Source organism: Onychomys torridus, unplaced genomic scaffold, assembly GCF_903995425.1.
Source record: "Onychomys torridus unplaced genomic scaffold, mOncTor1.1, whole genome shotgun sequence".
NCBI classification, from domain to species: Eukaryota; Metazoa; Chordata; class Mammalia; order Rodentia; family Cricetidae; genus Onychomys; species Onychomys torridus.
Window position 1 is genome coordinate 5781 of NW_023413283.1, and position 19116 is coordinate 24896.

Here is a 19116-nt window from a genome sequence, read left to right on the forward strand (position 1 = left end):
CTTCCTTAACCCATTGGTGATTCAGTTGAGCATTATTCAGTTTCCATGAGATTGTAGCTTTTCTGTAGTGTTTTCTGTTGTTGAAATCTACCTTTAAACCATGGTGGTCCAATAGAAGGCAGGAGGTTATTCCAATTGTTTTGTATCTCTTGAGATTTTTCTTTGTGGCCAAGTATGTGGTTGATTTTAGAGAAGGTTCCATGGGGTGCTGAGAAGAAAGTATATTCTTTTTTTGTTTGGGTGGAATGTTCTGTAGATTTGATTAAGTCCATTTGAGTCATAGCATCAGTTAAGTCCATTATTTCTCTGTTAAGTTTCAATTTGGCAGATCTGTCCAGAGGTGAAAGTGGGTGTTGAAGTCTCCCACTATTAATGTGTGGGATTGTATATGTGATTTAAGCTTTAGTAATGTTTCTTTTACATATGTAGGTGCCATTGTGTTTGGGGCATAAATGTTCATAATTGAAAGTTCATCTTGTATCTTTCCTGTGATAAGTATGTAATGTCCTTCATGATCTCTTTTGATTGATTTTAATTTGAAGTATATATTGCTGGATATTAGGATGGCTACACCAGCTTGATTCTTAAGACCATTTGATTGGAAAGTCTTTTCCAAGCATTTTATTCTTAGGTAGTGTCTATCTTTGAATTTAGGTGTGTTTCTTTTATGTAGCAGAAATATGGGTCCTGCTTTTGTATCCATTCTTTTAGTCTGTGTCTTTTTATAAGTGAATTAATCCCATTGATATTAAGGGATATTAATGACCAGTGATTGTTCTTGTATTTCCATCTTTAAGTTGGGAAAGTTTTCTTCTATGATATTGTTAAATATATTTTCTGTGCCTTTGAGTTGGTATTCCCCTTCCTCTATCCCTATTATTCATAGGTTTGTTATTTTCATGGTGTCCCAAATTCCTTGGACATTTTGGATCATGACATAGTTGGCTTAGTGTTTTCTTTGACTGATGAATCTATTTCTTGCACTGTATCTCCAACACCAGAGAGCCTCTCTTCCATTCTGTTGGTTATACTTGCATCTGAAGTTCCTGTTTTTATACTCAGGTTTTCTATTTCCAGCATTCCCTCTGCTTGTGACTTCTTCATTTTTTTCTATTTCCCTTTTCAGGTCTTGGACAAATCCCTCCTCCCTTTCATTGCTTTTTCATGATTTTCTTTCAGGGACTTATTGTTTTGTTTTGCTCTATTTGTCCTTTTCTCTAGTTTTTTTTTTTAAAGCATTCTTCCCATTTTTTGTTTGTCTGTTCCTCTACTTCATTTTTGATTTCTTCTATATAAGGCTCTAGCCTCTTCATGATGTTATTTATAAGGCTGTTTTCTTCTGCTTCTTCCATTCTGTGATGTTCAGGTCTAGCTGTTGGAGGAGGGCTAGGTACTGGTGGTTCTGTATTGCTCTTTATTTTGTTGTATGTTCTTCTGCTTTGATGTCTGCCCATCTCCTTGTGTATTCATTTTTTATCTAATCAGTGCACTTGGTCCAGACAGTGCTGACAGATTTAGGGTGCCTCTCTCTGGTCCAGATGGAAGCTCTGCGCTGGATGCGAGCTCTGGTCCAGATGAAAGTGCTGACCAGATAGGAGATGGGGGCTGGACTCTGAGTCTCAGGAAGTCCCTGGGGGCTCCTTATCTTGTCCAGATGGGAGCTTCTGTTTTCCAGATGGGAGTTCTGGGGCATGATGAAAGCTGTGGTCCAGATGGGAGTTCTGGGGTGGATGTTAGCTTGGGGCTCTGGTCCAGATGGGAGTTCCAGGGCAGGATGGAAGCTGGGGGCTGTTCTCTGAGTCTCAGGATGTGGCTGGGGTCTTGGGCACATGGTGTGGGGGTAGGGTGTGGAGCCTGCAGCATCTGCCTTCAGTCTTGGAAAAGGGGAGCCTTCCCACAGGGCCAACAAAATGGCTAGAAACTGGGGCCAAGTTGGGCAGGTCTTACCCCTGGGATGGTTCGTGCCCAGGGGTGGGGCCCAGAGGTGGGTGCCTCTCTGACTATAAACCAGGCACTCACCTCTGGTCCAGATGGGAGTCCCAGGGCAGAATGGAAGCTGCAGGCTGGTTTCTAAGTCTCTGCAAGTGGCTGGAGTCTCCAGCAGATGGGTTTGGAGGCAGGTCATGGAGGTTGTAGGGTCCACCTGAGGGTCTTGGAGAGGAGGAACCTTCCCGGTGGGTGCATTAATAAATAAAGCTTGCCTGTAGATCAGCTGAAAAGGACAGCCATTTAAAATAAACAGAGAAGTCATGTGGCACATGCCCTTAATCCCTTAGCAGGATCTTTGTGTGTTCCAGGTCATACTAGGGAATAGAGTCAAGCGTGGTGACACATGCCTTTAATCCCAGTACCAACATAGAGGCCTGGAGGTCTGTACAGACAGACAGAAAGTGATGGAACTATATAGGAACAGGAAGTGAGGTACCTGGGCTAAGATAGCCAATAAGGGGGCAGAACAGCAAGGCAATAAAGGCATGGGTAGACAAGAAGTAACACACATTTGGAAGCTGCAGAGTTGGTGAGGTAAGGTTGGCTTGTGGCTTTCCCTGTTTCCCTGATCTAATTTTTAACCCCAAATTTGATTCCATATTTTTTACTTAATAAGACCATTTAGAAATATGTCTACAATGTTCAACTGAATGATCAATGGGTCAATGAAGAAATAAAGAAAATAAGACTTCCTAGAGTTCAACAAGAATGAATGCACAACATACCCAAATGTGGGACACCATGAAAGCAGTGCTAAGATGAGTTTGTAGCACTAAGTGCCTACATAAAGAAAGTTGAGAAATCTTACATGACTGACTAATAGCACATCTGAAAGCTCTAGAACAGAAAGAGGCAAACTCACCCAGAATGAGTAGACAATAGGAAATAATCAAATTGAGGGCTGAAACCAATAAAATAGAAACAAAGAGAACAATACAAAGAATTAGTGAAGCAGATAGTTGATTGTTTGAGAAAAACAACAAGATAGACAAACACTTATCCAAACTAACCAAAAAGCAGGGAAAGAATATCTAAATTAACAAAATCAGAAATGAAAAGGGGGACATAATAACAGACACTGAGGAAATTCAGAGAACCATTAGGTCATACATTGAAAACATGTATTCCACAAAATTGGAAAATTCAAAAGAAACGAACAGTTTTCTGGATAGGTACCACATACCAAAATTAAATCAACACCAGATAAAGAATTTAAATAGACATATAGCACCTAAGTAAATAGAAGTAGTTATTAATATCAAATTCCCCTCAGGTGCCTGCCCTGAGATTTCTTCCAGAGTCCTGAGGGAGACACTATGAAGGGCAGGGGTTACCAATCTCAAGGATATCAAATGAAACTACTTACATGAAACTCTTAGCTTCATTCGCTTTATTCTTCTGAGACAAAATTCTATCTTCACAGCCTTAATTCTGTTCTCGTGGAAAATATCACCACATTCCTATTGTCAAGGCCAACAATCAGGCCCTCTCTTACATCCAGCTCATCACTCTGACCTTCTGTTTTCTCTGTCCATTGCTCTTCATTTGTCGTCCTAACAGAGCCACCTGTATCCTGAAGCAGAGCACAATGGTAGTTTTGTTCATGGTGACTCTCTCCACAGTCTTGGCCAAAAATATTACTGTGGTTCTGGCTTTCAAGATAACTGTTCCAGGGAGATTGATAAGGTGGATGATGATGTCAAGAGCACCTAAATTCATAATTCCCATCTGCACCTTTATCCAACTTGTGGTCTGTGGAATTTGGCTGAGCATCTCTTCTCCCTTTTTTGACTCAGATGCTTACTCTGATCATGTCCACATAATTATTATATGCAACAAGGGCATTACTATTGCCTTCCATTCTGTCATGGCATAGTTCTGCTCTGTGGCACTTGGGAGCTACACTATGGCTTACCTGTCCAGGAACCTGCCTAACACACTCAATGAAGCCAAGTTCATCACTTTCAGCATGTTGGTGTTCTTCAGTGTGTGGGTCACCTTCCTCCCTGTCTACCACAGCACCAAGGGGAATGTCATGGTGGCCATGGTAGTCTTTTCTATCTTGGCCTCCAGTGCTGGCCTCCTAGGTTGCATTTTTCTCCCCAAGTGCTATATTATTTTGTTCAGACCACATAGGAATGTGCTTCCTCATGTCAGGAACAAAACACCTTCTAGAGAAAAAGTGGGTCTTACAGATTATTCCATGATTTTCTTAATTACATAGAAGTCTTCCAGTCTGTTTAGCACAAATCCAATTGTCAGAGATCATATACCAATTTGAGATTTTATATTTGTTGGTTCTGTTTATTGATAAAATTTATCTTTATTCTCTCATCTGCTATTGTTTTTACATAGTTCTCTAAATTAGAAGACCTATTTTCATAAAAATTCATTGTCTGTCTCCATTAATATTAAAGAGAATATTAATGGGATGCATATCTATTCTTCACCTGTTCCACATTGCATAACTTTGCCTTTACAGCAAATGTTTTCATATGCATCCATGTGTTTTTGATGTGCTTGGTATGTTTCCTGGATTCATCGTGCTTACATTTCATATATGCTTTTGCTATGAAGGTAGGCCCATTTTTTAAAAATGAATATGATTTTGACATGAAGCTAATTATGCAGTTTTTGACATGACTCTGCCAAAAACTGCATAATTAGCGGCATTCTAGAATAGAATAGACAAATTCATTTCTTAATTAAAACCCAAAGTCAAATATCAGTGAATAAGATATTTACCCAATTACATGAACCTTCTGTTAAATCTGTGAAGATTGTGAAATGTCCGGCTGTAACCAGTTCTGTAGAACCTGTCCTCATGTCTGTCTTTGACTATAGATATCAAAATGGATTTTCTACTCACTCACTCACAATTCTTCAATGTTGGTAAATTGCTCTATATTCTTTATTGTGTAACTCCTGCATATTTATGAGTACTCATTTCTCCATATTTTATCAATATTTCTTAAGAGATATGTAATTCTTTGGGAACATTTCTGACTCTTCTTATTTCTTGTGTAGTGTTCATTTGCAGAAATATGTGAGACATTATGTGCTGTGTTATTGTTGTATCTTGTTATTTGTCTGTAATTAGTTTTTTGTAGTCCACAAGCTGTAAACTTTCAAGAATAAGGTCGAGGACAACTTATGTCAATCACTACAGGTAAATTGAAAACAAGCCAGAGTCTGTCTTTGTGAATGGGTCCATCAGGTGACTTTTATAAATACATTTTCTCGTGCAATATGTTGTTATCATGGTTTGCTCTTCCTCATCTCCTCCAAGATCCTCCCTAAAGCCAACCAACCAACTCAATGACCCCTTTTCCTCTCTCTTTAGGAAACAAACAGGAAAAACACCAACCAGAACAAAATAAAACAAACAAGAACAAAACTAGGTAAAGAGTGTAGAACATATGGAAAGGTAGATACACACACACACACACACACACACACATTTACACACAGAGATATCTTGCCTGTAATACAAGCTATTGCAACTGTGGCATAGATTATGAGGGAGTAACCAGTCAACATCTGATCTGACTTTAGGTCCACGCTATGGAAAACATACCTGACACTTGTATGTGTGTGTGTGTGTGTGTGTGTGTATAACCCCTGAAGGTAAACAGAACAAGGGCAGAGGGAAAAACCAAATACTACTGTTCTATTAAAGTACCATAGCAATAAGATAACTCCTAATGACATTCTGGAATAGATCAGTGCCTTCCTCAACCACTGTCAGAGAAGATTCCTCCTGCAGCAGATGAGAGCAAATACAGAGACCCACAGTCAGATGTTATGCTGAGAATGATAGACCTTGGAACTCTCAGCCCTAAATGGTATGTCTTTATCTAATCCCTCCCCCCAGAACATAGGGATCACTGTGGTAGATGAGGCAGAACTAGTGTTGGAGGGAGAAGGACTAGAGGATACCAGAAGAACAAGGCCCTCTACATCAACAAGATAGGTACAAAAGTGTTCTTACAGAGACTGTGGCAACTGTCTGTACCAGTCGGGGTGAAAGTGGGTGTGTTCACATTCCTCCATTCCTAACCCAGTAGCTGTTTCCAATTGCTAAGCAATTGCAAATGAATGTCCAATTTTCTCCAAGAGAGTCTCATTAAGGGAAAACAAAACTTCTTCTAAGTATAGGATATAAAACTAGCACTAGATTGCCAACAGAAAAGAAACTCAGTGATGTCTTTGGAGCATCCTTGTGTCATAATGTCCTGTCAGGCTTTACATTTTTTTTCTCTTTTGTATTTTATTAGGTATTTTGTGTACGTGTTATGGCTTCTTGTTTAGTGGTCTTATGAGAGTCATGAGAGTGTGAACAAGTGGGGCTCTGTGTCTGTATCTGTTGTTTGTTTGCTCTCTTGTGCAATTTTCCTCTTGTGTGGTAGTTTTATACTATTCTGATGTGGTAGTTTTTGTTTGATATTATATATAGTATATATTTAAAATATTCCTTAAAAGCTTGATTGTTTTCTAATGAGAGATAGAATGGAGTGAAATCTCAGTAGGAAGAATGATGGGTAGGAACATGGACAAGAGCAGATTGGGGAAGCTGTAATTAGGATATATCATTTAAGAAAAAGATATTTTCCATAAATGAAAAGAAAAGATAAAAATATAATTGGAAACCATAATATCTAAGCAAATGATGTGTAAGCTAAATTTTGCAAAAACAGAATAGTATAATCCCCCAAACTTCCAAGATATCACTTATTTCATTTTTCAGTTTTGTTGTTTATTGAAAATAGATTTTTCTTCATACAGTATATTGTTATCAGGGTTTTCCTTCCCTCGCTCCTCCAGATATTCTGCACCTTCCTAACCAACCCCAAACACATCTTTTCTCTTACCCTGTCTTTAAAAACACACAGACATGTAAAATAAATAAGTAAATAAAAATAATCCAGAATAGGAAGCATCTTTTTGCATTACTAAACGTTGACATCACTATCTATTTTCACAGTTTGGAATATAATAAATACCTCTTTGATTGAAAATTAAATACCTCATTGTGTGTGATGTCACAGTTTAAAAAGAAACTTGGAACTCAGCAGCCTAAAGACAGTGGGTGATAATGTAGGACTCACATTTATACTCTTAAAAACAAAAATAAAAAAGCTGAGAATTCTTAGTGTGGATGGAAGTTTAGACAGTATTTCCATGGTACAAGCTGAGTATAAAGGTTCAGGGTAACAAAGGGGGTGTTCATTCTTTGGCATGCAAGAAAGGAAGAGCACTGGAATCCACAAAGGAGTCAGGACCCATATAAAGAGGAAACCAGAACAGCAATTTGGAGAGAAGAAGGAAACAGTCCACACCTCCCACATGGAGACCAGGTGATAGTAGGTTGGAAGACCCACACAGGATAAGGCTTCTGGGCAAAGAGCCATGTTTTTGAAAGCCAGGTATTCCATTTTAACTGAGAGATATTTGGTGTTGGTGTGTGTCAACCTAGTGGAGAAATTTTCTGCGACAGTCTTCAAGGCAGACTAGATTTGTGAACACAGGGACTCCATTTATTTCCAATTCATAGAGTACTATTATCAGGGGCCCACTGAGACAGTATATGGAACAGTTAAATACCAAGGAGCCTGGGGATCACACTGACTGAGTTTGTGTGTGTCAGGTCACAATAGTCATGCATGGACACTGGCCTGTTCAGATTCAGATACCCTGATGAAAGTCAAGAAGATAGAACCACAGATTGACTATATCAATCAGGGCACCTAAAATGTAACTTGACACTTCTGACTAGAGACACATGCTTAAGATTGGACTAGAGCCACTTGGATAGGTCAAGGACATATCAGAGAATATCAAGATTACGAATGCCATATAACCAACTGGACAACTCTGCTGATGTCCACGCCATTATTTCCTCCCATTGGGTTGACTTGTATTTCTATAAATCTGAAGTTTAATAAACTCTACCTCTTGTAAGTAGATCTTTGCCAAATATTAGAACATGACCACAAAAAAACTATTAGTAGAGTGGCTGGAGACAAGAATGTGAGGGACTAATGTTCGAAATCACTGTGGACTTTACAGGCATTGATTAGACCATTGCATGTGACATCACATGGAGTCCTAGTAATGTAAGCTAGGTATCAGCCAATAAAAGGGCAACACCTGGGGCTGGAGTTTATCTTTTCATTTCAGAGAAGCAGTTGGTCGGTGAGAGAGTTTCTGCTAGATTTGGACTTTTCAAAGCCTGTTGGATCTTGACTGAGTGAGGGTATTTTCCAAGTTTTCGGTTTGGGCTTTTGTCATTTGGTATCTATTCATTGCTTTATTTACATCTTTGGTTTGGGTTTTGATTTTTGTCTGTAAGTGTTTTTTCATCATTTCACCTCGTTTTCCTTTTTTTCACATTACAACCATTTCTGTTTATTGTGCAAAGATATTATTATAAGAAAGGAAAAAGGGGAAAACAGAAGCATAAGAAAGTTATGAACTTAAAAAATGTGAGTCACAAAAAGTTCAGTATCTGTAGTCTAGGAATGTAGCTCAGTGGCAGAGAAGTTGCCTAAAATGTACCAGGCCTTGAGTTTGACCCCCGAGATCACAACAAATAAATAAATAAATGAAATGACAGTGTCAGTTTTATTCTGATCCTGACTCCCTCTCATAGTACACAAGTAAATAAATGTAATGAGAAATAAAAAGCAATTTTAAGGCATGAAGAAAAGATGTTTCCTCTTGTTACTGATTTGCAATATTGTACTAGAATTGCTGTCTAATTCAGTAAAACAAGAAAAGGAAGTAAAAGGAATAGAAAGAAATCCTAATTTCAGGTATTACAAAAATCAAATCAGAAAGAATGCATAAAATAAGTCCTTGAAATAGTAAGTGATGATTGCTTTGAAGTTATAAAGTTTCTATACAGAAATAATTATTTTCTTTTTTTTCTTCTTCTTCTTATTATATTTGTGTTTTAATTTCACACATCAGCCATGGGTTCTCCTGTCCTCCCTGCTCCCACCCCCACCTTCCCACCAGCCCCTCCCCTCCATTCCCATCACCCCCAGGGCCAAGACTCGCCTGGGGATTCATTTAAACCTGGTGGATTCAGAATAGGCAGGTCTAGTCTCCCCCTTCTAGGCTGAGCAAAGTGTCCCTGTGTAAGCCCAAGGTTCCAAACAGCCAGGACAGGTCCCGGACCAACAGCCTGGATGCCTCCCAAACAATTCAAACTATTCAATTGTCTCACTTATCCAGAGGGCCTGATCCAGCTGGGGCCTCCACAGCCTTTGGTTCATAATTCATGTACTTCCATTCATTTGGCTATTTGTCCCTGTCCTTTTTACAATCTCGGTCTCAACAATTCACACTCTTACAATCCCTCCTCTTTCTCGACAGTTGGATACCTGGTGCTCCACCTGGGGCCTGGCTGAGGATCTCTGCACCCACTTCCATCAGTTATTGGATGAGAGTTCCAGCGTGACTGTTAGGGTGTTTGGCCATCTGATCACCAGACTAGGTCAGATCAGGCTTTCTCTCGACCATTGCCAGCAGTCTACAGAGGATGTATCATTGTGGATTTCTGGGGAATCTCTCCAGCACTCTGCCTATTCCAGAGACACATCTCACACCATGATATCAAATTAGAAAACATCCTAGTTGATGCAGTAGGAAACGCAAAGCTTTGTGACTTTGGTATGGCAATTGAAATCACAGAGGGGCAGATGTTGCAGGAGATCTGTGGTTCCTTGCTCTATTGGGCTCCAGAGATCGTGGCAAGAAAACCCTATGATGGACTAGCCGGTGACATGTGCAGCTTGGATATTATCCTATATGTCCTGATCACAGGACACTTTCCATACATGGCAGAAACCCTTGAAGGTATGCACAGGCTCATCACCACCACAGTGTGTCCCATTCCCTACCATCTGTCAAAACCCTATCATATCATCATTGTCCGACTACTCATGGTCCCTATCTATTATCGATTCACAATGTGTAAGCTTGTGGAGAGAACATGGCTGGGCACAATTCAAGAAAATGCACTGCCTGCCACCAATGAAATCCTACCCAGGGTCATGGAGACTATGTGAAGCATGGGCTATACCTGTGAGGGGATTGTGTCATCCCTAACTCACAGGTGAGAAGATAATGGCTACATGTAACATTCTCAAACACCAACTGAGTTGTGGGGACAGCTATCATCAAGATGAGGTACCCTGGCTAACTAGCAGCCCTGCAGGTCCTGTTCGTCCCCCTCTCCCCTTGATGAGGAGAGCCAGTAATCCAGCATTTACAACCAGTACACAAGCTGGCAAGAGTCACTTTAAGGAGGAGAGTGTGGAAGAAAGAGGTGAAATACGCAGAAGCCACACCATGCCCCCACACATACTCCTTCCCAGACAAGCAGCTCTATTCAGACAACAGAGTCTAAGCCAAAGATGTTCTTATGGCTGATGTCATCAACACTGCTAGAGAGGACATTGTAGTCAACAGGAATGCTGTTGACCCCCTGCCAGGCAATCTCTCCTCCCCTGAATCAATCTTGGATTCTACACCCACAGTATTTCTGAACATGGGCTTCTCTGAAGAAGATTCATCCCAGGAGCCAGACATTCCCAGTGACCAGCCCCAGGTGGCACCCACCACATCTGGATCCAGGCCATTCAGGGTCTGGAAACTGTTGAGGAAGCGAATTTCCCATGCACTGAGAGCACTGTGCTGTTGCTGCTGCTGCTGCCTGCCCACCCCAAGGTGAGCCCTGAACCCTTTCATCAGGGGCTTCAAGGAAAAGAGAGGACAGTGGAGACCTACATGCAGAATAGTAGATTGGGCCACACAGATGAATTCCTATTGTATATTCAATATGCTATTTCAATATCTTTTTTAAATGAAAAGTTGCACCCACACAGAGGGCCCAGAATTTCAGATATGTGGTACATTAGATGACAAATTGCACACCTTCTGTTCATGTAAAGTCCTGGAATTTTGAGGAAAAAGCAGATGGCCTAGCATGGGGACCACAGGGTGGGAAGGAAGGGAGGAGAGTTTGTATAAAGGGGCAAATGGTCAGAATGGAGGAATCAGGAAGAGAAATATGGCAAAGAACTTTTGTCTGCCAAAGTCACTAATAGAGATGCTTTCATGTTTTTTTTTCTGCTTTGAAGTGCGGAAACTGAAATGGCCCAATACAATCCCAGAGCTGGTGAGGAGTGACTGCCACAGAAGTGAGCCAGAACTGATCTCCAGAGTGCCAGCTCCCTCCAACCCAGGGCAACAGGCTCCTGCCTGCATTCATCCCCCAGCTATTGGGTCTGAGCTGCCACTTTGCCTCTCTAACTTCATCCAGCTTCAGAACTGTTGTGAGACAAAGAGGGGCGTAAGGCACATGGACCCCAGGACCCTCTACCTTCCTAGGTTTGGTTGTGCTTGTAGGACAAGCACACTGCATGGAAAACATCAGTCTCTACCACTGGGAATGATTTTTATACCAATGTAGGCTGCTCATCATCTTGGTCCCTGTAACCCTCCAACTTACTCTGTGACTGCCTTTTGGAAAGAACAGCAAGATCTATGTAAGTCCTCTGGAGAAGGGAGATGGGTGAAGGAGATAAAGGGGACTAGTTGGGAAATAGTTTTGGTACAGGAATAGGGGACATGAGAGGTAGTGTAGAATAAGGAGTAGAGTCTGTCCTGAGGAACTTTCTGTCAACAAAGTAACATGAAAAGGGTGTGTGTGTTGACCTGTAACAGGTGCTGTAGATCTTGTAGAATAGGACTGAACCTTTCCTGAATTGCAGAGTAGGAGGGAGCTAGGAATAATCAACAATGAGGAGGCAAGAGCCTGCTCTGATCTTTGTAGCATAATTCAAGGCACACAAGTAGGATGCTGCCTTGGAAATAGCATCCTGTCTTTCCTACAGATCTGGGTGTAGAAGGAGAAAGATGCAGCACTATTGATCAGTGGATCCAGTCCTTCTCATTGCTGAGTAAGTCCTGTTTGTTAAAGTCCCTAAGAGAGGCACTTTCTTTATTCTTCCAGGTTTTATTTGGGGAAAGTGAAATGGTCTACTTGAACTCCAGTCTTGGTATGGTGTAGTGCCACAGGAAGGATCCTGGTGGGAAATTTGTGTCCTGTGTAATGATGCGTTAGGGCTATGAGTTCTAGTATCCATCTTCCAGTTATTGGGTCTTAGCTACCATCTTCTCCATCCTTTCCCTCACTGCTGCCCCTGCACTGTTGTTGAATATCCCTAAGGAAATCACATGTAGCATCGACCCAATAAATGTCTACATCCCTCATGGTTCCTGTGGGACCAGGGTTCCATGACATCTTAAAGGGCTGCCTGTGTCAAAAGGACAGACAACAGGTCTCAGGATTCCCTCTTCTTTGATCCCTTCATCACCTCCTAACTGCTTTCTGACTGTCTTTCAGAAGAACTGCAGGAACTGTAAATCCACTGGGGGCTGGGAGAATGGAGATAGGGGGCCGAACTGGGGAAAGGAGGTGGAGAGGATGAAGAGGAAATGAGAGGACCTATAGAGAGTGGGTAGAGTCTGTCCAGAGGAGCATACCTGAAATCAGTCAGGGGAAGAGGATGTTTTGCTGGGGCAGGTGCCTTGAAGAAGTGAGACCAGGGACAACTGTATCAAACAGCAGAGTATGACCTTGGTTACATTGTCAACCATGAGGAGGAAAGACCCTGCTGTGATGGTTCGTGGCTTAAGTCAATGTAGTGTGCTTTGCAAAGGGATTCCCATTCTGGGCTACTGAAGAAGGGTCTGGCAGAAGAGAAAGGTGGCTCCATCATTCAGTGGACTTCTCTCCAGATCCTGTCTTTCATGTCCTTTGGCAGATGATGACATCTGTGTCTTTGTCTCCATAGCCTTCTTCATCTAGGCTTCCCATGTTGAGTCCCACCTCCTGATCCAAGAATCTTTCATCAATTTTCCATCTCTTGGAGGGATTTATAACTGACATTTGATCTTACACTAACTTTGTTCTGTTACAATGTGGGAAGGTAAGAAGGCCTTGACAGGCCAGCTGCCATGGGACTTCTTTATGACCAATGCTCACCATTGGGGTCAGGCCTACAAGGAAACCTTGATCATCATGGATCTCTTGATGACAGCTACTGGTGCAGTGTGAAGCACTGGTTGAGTGTTGTGTCTGAACTGTTTTCCAGGTCACCTTCCAGGTAGGGAGAGGCTCACTGAGTCGGCAAGGAGAAATAAAATCATCAGGATATCCAGGGCCCTAATCTGTGTGAATCATGTACCTGAAGGTAAGGTTGAGTACAGTAAGCATCTGTTTGTTGTAGAAGATGAGTCTCTGAAGCCTGGTCTTGATGTGGTGAAAAGGGTCCCATGATGTGGCATGTGCCAGCATCCATGACACACAGGGAAAGTTATCATTGACTTGCTCAACTGAAGAGTCATGGGAGACTGAGAGACTGCAGAGGTGTGACAAGCTAAGAACCAACTTCTCTGTTGTAGCTGGCCTCTAGCTCCATTATGACCATCTGATCCTGGCCTGTTAACAAACCCTGATGCATATCATTCTTTGGACAGATCTTCCCAGCAGCTGTCATTTACTTCCAGAACACTGACCATCTGGTGAGTCCCAAGTGCACACAACAAGATCAGTCAGTTTCTACACTGAGAGAGAGAGAGAGAGAGAGAGAGAGAGAGAGAGAGAGAGAGAGAGATTTTCAGTTTGTGGGTATCACCTGGTGTCAGACTGTGTTTCTGCTGCATATCAGTGAAGGCAAGGCTGAGAAATGGTTGAGGAGTCTCTTGAATTGTAGACATGAGATAGGGAAATTTCCTGAATCCTCATTTTATATTTTACTTTTTTTGAGACTGGATCTCATTATATAGCCCTGACTATCCTGATACTCTCTGTGTAGAACATGCAGCTTTCAATCTCACAGAGATTGACCCCCTTTCTCTACCTCCTGAGTGCTGTGATTACAGATTTGAACTGCCATGCCTTGTAGTCGACAGCCATCCCAGCATTGGCCTGGAAGTTCCAGCCCCCACTGAGGCTTTGGTAATTGTCACGCCCACAAGGCAGGGTGGAGAAGGAAGCAGAAGACCGAGGATCGAGGATCGAGAGGAAGTCTCTCTCTCTTGTTCCGGGACCCTGGACGCTGGAGGTGGACCGAGTAGAGTTCTCCAGAGAACACTGCCGGACTGCACTATACCTTTGCCAGACCCTGCAACCTACCCCTTCATTTGTTAGTTACCCCACAAAATATACCTCCCTTTTAACTATGTGGAGTGGCCTTAATAATTTCACCAATATCTGGCGCCCAACATGGGGCACGAACCCATGACTCTGATATTAAGAGTTTAATCCAAACCTTCCATTCTGATAAAAAACAAGTTTTTTCCAACAGCAATCTCTGAAGTCTCCAGAAGGAAGATGCGGCCCCAACAACAACTCTACCCAATCCAGAATGATGCCATGGTGATCATCATCATACTACACTTCTTGCCAGAATTTCAGACAGTCTTACCCATTACTCTGAGAGGTACAGTTAGTCTAACTGAGATTTAACTATCTGAGCTTTCTCACAATACCCAACAGAGATACCATCGCACCCTAAACAGCAGAAAACGACGCCCCTTATCCCTAAGGTTTCATATTTCTCAGGGTTATGGATAATGGTTCTAGGGTTGGGGGTGGAAGAAACTGTTAAACTCAGTACTCTCCTTAAGGAAAGAAAATATGTCTCAAAAAAAAGGGAAAAGAAGAAATGGAATGGATAGGTATAAGATATTATGGTAGACTATTATATACATTAGTAAACAAATTTAGTAATATAGCAGCCTTTGCACTGTTATGAATTCTTATATGTTGATAGAAATATAAATTTTTTATATTTCCTATTTAGATAATTTGTATATTGATACCAATACAGAACTATGTTTGTTATATTGTACACATATTTTTACTCTTATTTGAAATATTTATATATTGATACAAATGTGCATTTATATCTGTCATACTGTATGTATGTTCTACTTCGGATTAAGATATTCTGTATACTGATATATATTTAGGATCATTATCATATTTCATATTGCACTATACATTCCTCCTTCTGTTAAAGATACTTCGTGTATTGTCACAATTTTAAAGTCATTGTTCTTTTACTGTACATTTGCTTATAGACTGTTTGCCTTATTTATAGGAAACCTTAGTCCTTAGGTTGTTTAGATAGATAAGACTTACAGAGTTCTTGTCACCTATGCTTGTCATCTCTATAATTATGTTAGTTAGGTTATCCAGATTTATAAATACATAGGTCAGATGGACAGGTAATCTTCAAACACTTCATGGACCTAGAGAATATGGCATTTAAATAACTTAGAATTCTGTTGACGTGAGACACAATTGCTCCTGGCAGCACCAATTTGATCCCGAGAGAATGTTGGGCTTCTAAGACATTTCCATTTAGAAGTTTGTCTTCTTGGCACAAAATGGCCTACTGGGCAAAGAACTGCCCTTGCCTCAACTGCTGACAGTACAAATGCTGTCCTTTCTGGACAAGCGGGACACAAGGAAAGCGACCACTGTGCTTTGCCAAGACAGGGTAAGATGGTCTTTCAGAATTCCTGCTTCTGAAAATGGTCTGTCAGATACTCTAGGCCTGTAGCCAATGTGAATGCACCAATGATGCTGAGAAACATTAGGTGACTGTCCAGGCTGCTAGTTGTCTCTGTCTACTCTTGCAAGACTCCTAAAAGTTGCTTGCTTCCTACTCCCATTTCTCAGGTATTATTATATTCCTTCTCAGGTCTTTGATGAGGTTGGAGATTAACAGTTATAGTTAAAACTTAATATATATACACATATAATATCTTAGATAGAACATATTAAGTATTAGACTCAGGTTCTTTAGGAAAGGACATCTTTTGGAATGATCTTTGTAACATGCCACCTACCCATGCCCTAGAATTGCCTGGATTTTACTATGTGTTTTTTGCTTAATATTGTTTGCACTTATTGTAATTCCAACTTATCTAAGTCATTATCCTTCATTACTCCTGGACAATATTTGATAACCAACTCTTTGTATATAGTCTTGTATTAGGTTAGAACTTTCTTATTTAGACAAAAGGGGAGATGTAGTGGATAGCCATCTCAACCTTGGCCTGGAAGTTCCAACCCCCATTGAGGCTTTGTTAATGGTCATACCCACAAGGCGGGGCAGAGGAGGGATTGGAAGACTGAGGATCTAGAGGAAGTCTCTCTAGAACACCGCCGGACTGCACTATACCTTTACCAGACCCTGCAGCCTACCCCTTCATTTGTAAGTCACCCCACAAAATAAACCTCCCTTTTAACTATGTGGAGTGGCCTTAATAATTTCACCAATATCACCTGGCTTCAATTACTGTATGTACAGCTTCAATGGTAAATTCCTGCAAACATCTGAGGTAAAGGAGACAAGTTCTGTGCTTCTTTCATCCTGACAGGGTCAGGGATTGAACTGAAGGTACTGTCATCCAGGATGCACTACAAACTGCAGCAAAGTCCAAATCTAACCTTCAGAATCAAAGTCTATATCTACCACTGTACAGATACCTGGAGGTGAGAACTGCTATCATGAATTCTTCAGGGGACCCAAGTCAGTGGGCTGGAGGAGGTATGTCCTAGCTGATACATCCTTGGGAACAAGGCACAGAGCATGCAAAGGCTACTCTCTAACCCCTTTTCACAGGATCCCCGCCTGCAGTCCAGGCACAAATCCCATGACTTCAACCTGACCAATCAGGAGAGTCCAGATGGCTACCTGGTCTGATTGATTGAGTTCTTTCCATTTGAGCCATGAGATCACATTGAGGACTCAAGGTGGGTCACTGAGACAGCTGGTGACTGTCTTGGGATGTTGAAGGCAGGGCTCTCACTTTAAGGACTCCAGTGGCAGAGGCAGTGCATGAAGCCACATATTCTAGATAGGAGCTTCCAGTTCTACTAAATCTGTCACTCAGACCTGTCTGCTGTCTGTTGACTTCCATGGCTACTCTGCTCATGGATCCCACGTGCTTTTGTTCCTTGTCAAAAACACTTTGGGTTGGATTTAGTCATGAACCTTGTTTATATGCCCTGGTTTAATCCAGAGGGCCTGATCCAGTTGGGGCTCCACAGCTTTTGTTTCACAATTCATTAGGTAACCCAGGTAAGAGCTGCAGGTTTTTGGATTCTGAACCCACTGGGACTCTGTGCAGCCCACTCTAGACAGTCTGTGATGGTAGAGGTGATCAGTCCCTCCAAAGAACATTGTGGACCATCCCAGGAAGACCACTGTCCTATTCATGTATATAGTGTTCTTTTGTTCATGTTCTGACCCCTATGACCTTAAGATTTTACATATGAAAGAAAACAGTGATCCTTGTCTTTTGGGACAAGCTTGTCACACATTACACGTTAAACTTAGTTGTATCTGTTTTCTTAAAAATGTCTAAATTTCATCCAGTCTTGAGGGTGAGAATGTGCTTTTTACCCTGTATGCTCATTTATTTATTTCATCTATTTATTTATTTATCTCTCTACTGAGTTATTTATTCATTTATATATTCATTCTATGTATCTTTTACATCAGTATCTTGATCACATTTATGTCCCCATCCTTTCACATCGGCCCTCCACTCTTACACCTGCCCAAACAAAACAAAATTTAAGAGAATAAAAAGAAAACATAAGATAAAGTTAAAAAGGGGAGACTTAAAGGTTTCCCTGTGGAAGCTGCAGTGACCGAGTGTGACAGTGAGAGTCACACTGTGAACCCCTCCCTCTATCCATGTCTTCACTTGTCAGTGCTCATTGCAGAGTCACTGGTCAGCTCCAGGTCTCAGGTTTCTACTACACCAATGTTGTATTTGATACTGTCATCTGTCCTTTGCAGTTGGCACGTTGACTTGTTTCACTCAATGGGTATGCAACTTTTTTATTATATTTGTGTTTTAATTTTACATATCAGCCATGGGGTCCCCTGTCCTCCCCCCTCCTGACCTCACCGACCCACCTTCCCCCAGCCCCTCCCCTCCATTTCCATCTCCTCCAGGGCCAAGAGTCCTCTGGGGATTCAGGTCAACCTGGTAGATTCATTCCAGGCAGGTCCAGTCCTCTCCTTCCAGGCTGAGCAAAGTGTCCCCGCATATGCCCCAGGCATCCAAATAGCCAGCTCATGCACTAAGGACAGGACTGGGTCCCACTGCCTGGGTGCCTCCCATAACAGGTCAAGCTATTCAATGGCTCACTTATCCAGAGGGCCTGATCCAGTTGGGGGCTCCACAGCTTTTGTTCACAATTCATTAGGTAACCCAGGCTCAGAAAGACAAACATGGTATGTACTCCCCCATAGTAGGACACTAGATGTAAAACAAAGATGACTAGACAGCTACTCACAACCCAGGGGGCTACCTAAAAAACAGGACACTAAGAAAGACACAGGGATCACCAATGTCAGATGATGATTCTACATGAACAACCTAGACGACAGTAGGAATAATAAAGGGCAAGTTTCGAGGGAAAGAGAGCTTAGGGGAGCAGGAGATCCCAGCTGGATCAAGAACAGAAAAGGAGAACAAGGAATAACAGACCATGATGAATGAAGACCACATGGGTATGCAAATTTAAACTCTGACTTCAAAATCACAAGTGCCACAGTACAAACCCACTTCTAAATAACATGACAAAGTTGATCTGGAGATGGAGAGGAGAAGATGGGAACCAGAGATTGCAGAGGCAGCAGGAAAGTATTGGCTAAGGGAGGAATTTGGAGAGGATGGAAGAGAATGAGGGAGGAGCTATGGGGAGAGGGATGCACAGTAGGTCTAGCTTAAGTGACGCATATTTCAAGTTCCTCTAGAGTCCCTGTCATATGTCTGTGCTCTTTAAAGTGATGAGCTTTTTACTTCAGGAGACACAGGGTGGCAACTTGCAGGTGTGACCTGAGACAGCAGAAGCAGGAGCTCTGCGGGAAGTCCAGATGGCAGTGTGCCCTCTTCCTCAGCATAAAGGGTCTGTGTCCAGCAGAGGAGGAGGTAAGCCATCTACCACAGCTTTTCTCCAGGGAACCCTAGTTATCAAGGAAATATGATCCAGGGCTGGTGTTTTACAGCATCCTTCTC

At 41.8% G+C, this 19116-nt stretch overlaps 1 pseudogene; it reads left to right on the forward strand.

Annotated features, from left to right (window-relative positions):
• The first annotated feature begins 9570 nt into the window (after positions 1–9570).
• LOC118576240 lies at positions 9571–19029 on the forward strand (annotated as a pseudogene).
• Positions 19030–19116: the final 87 nt, after the last annotated feature.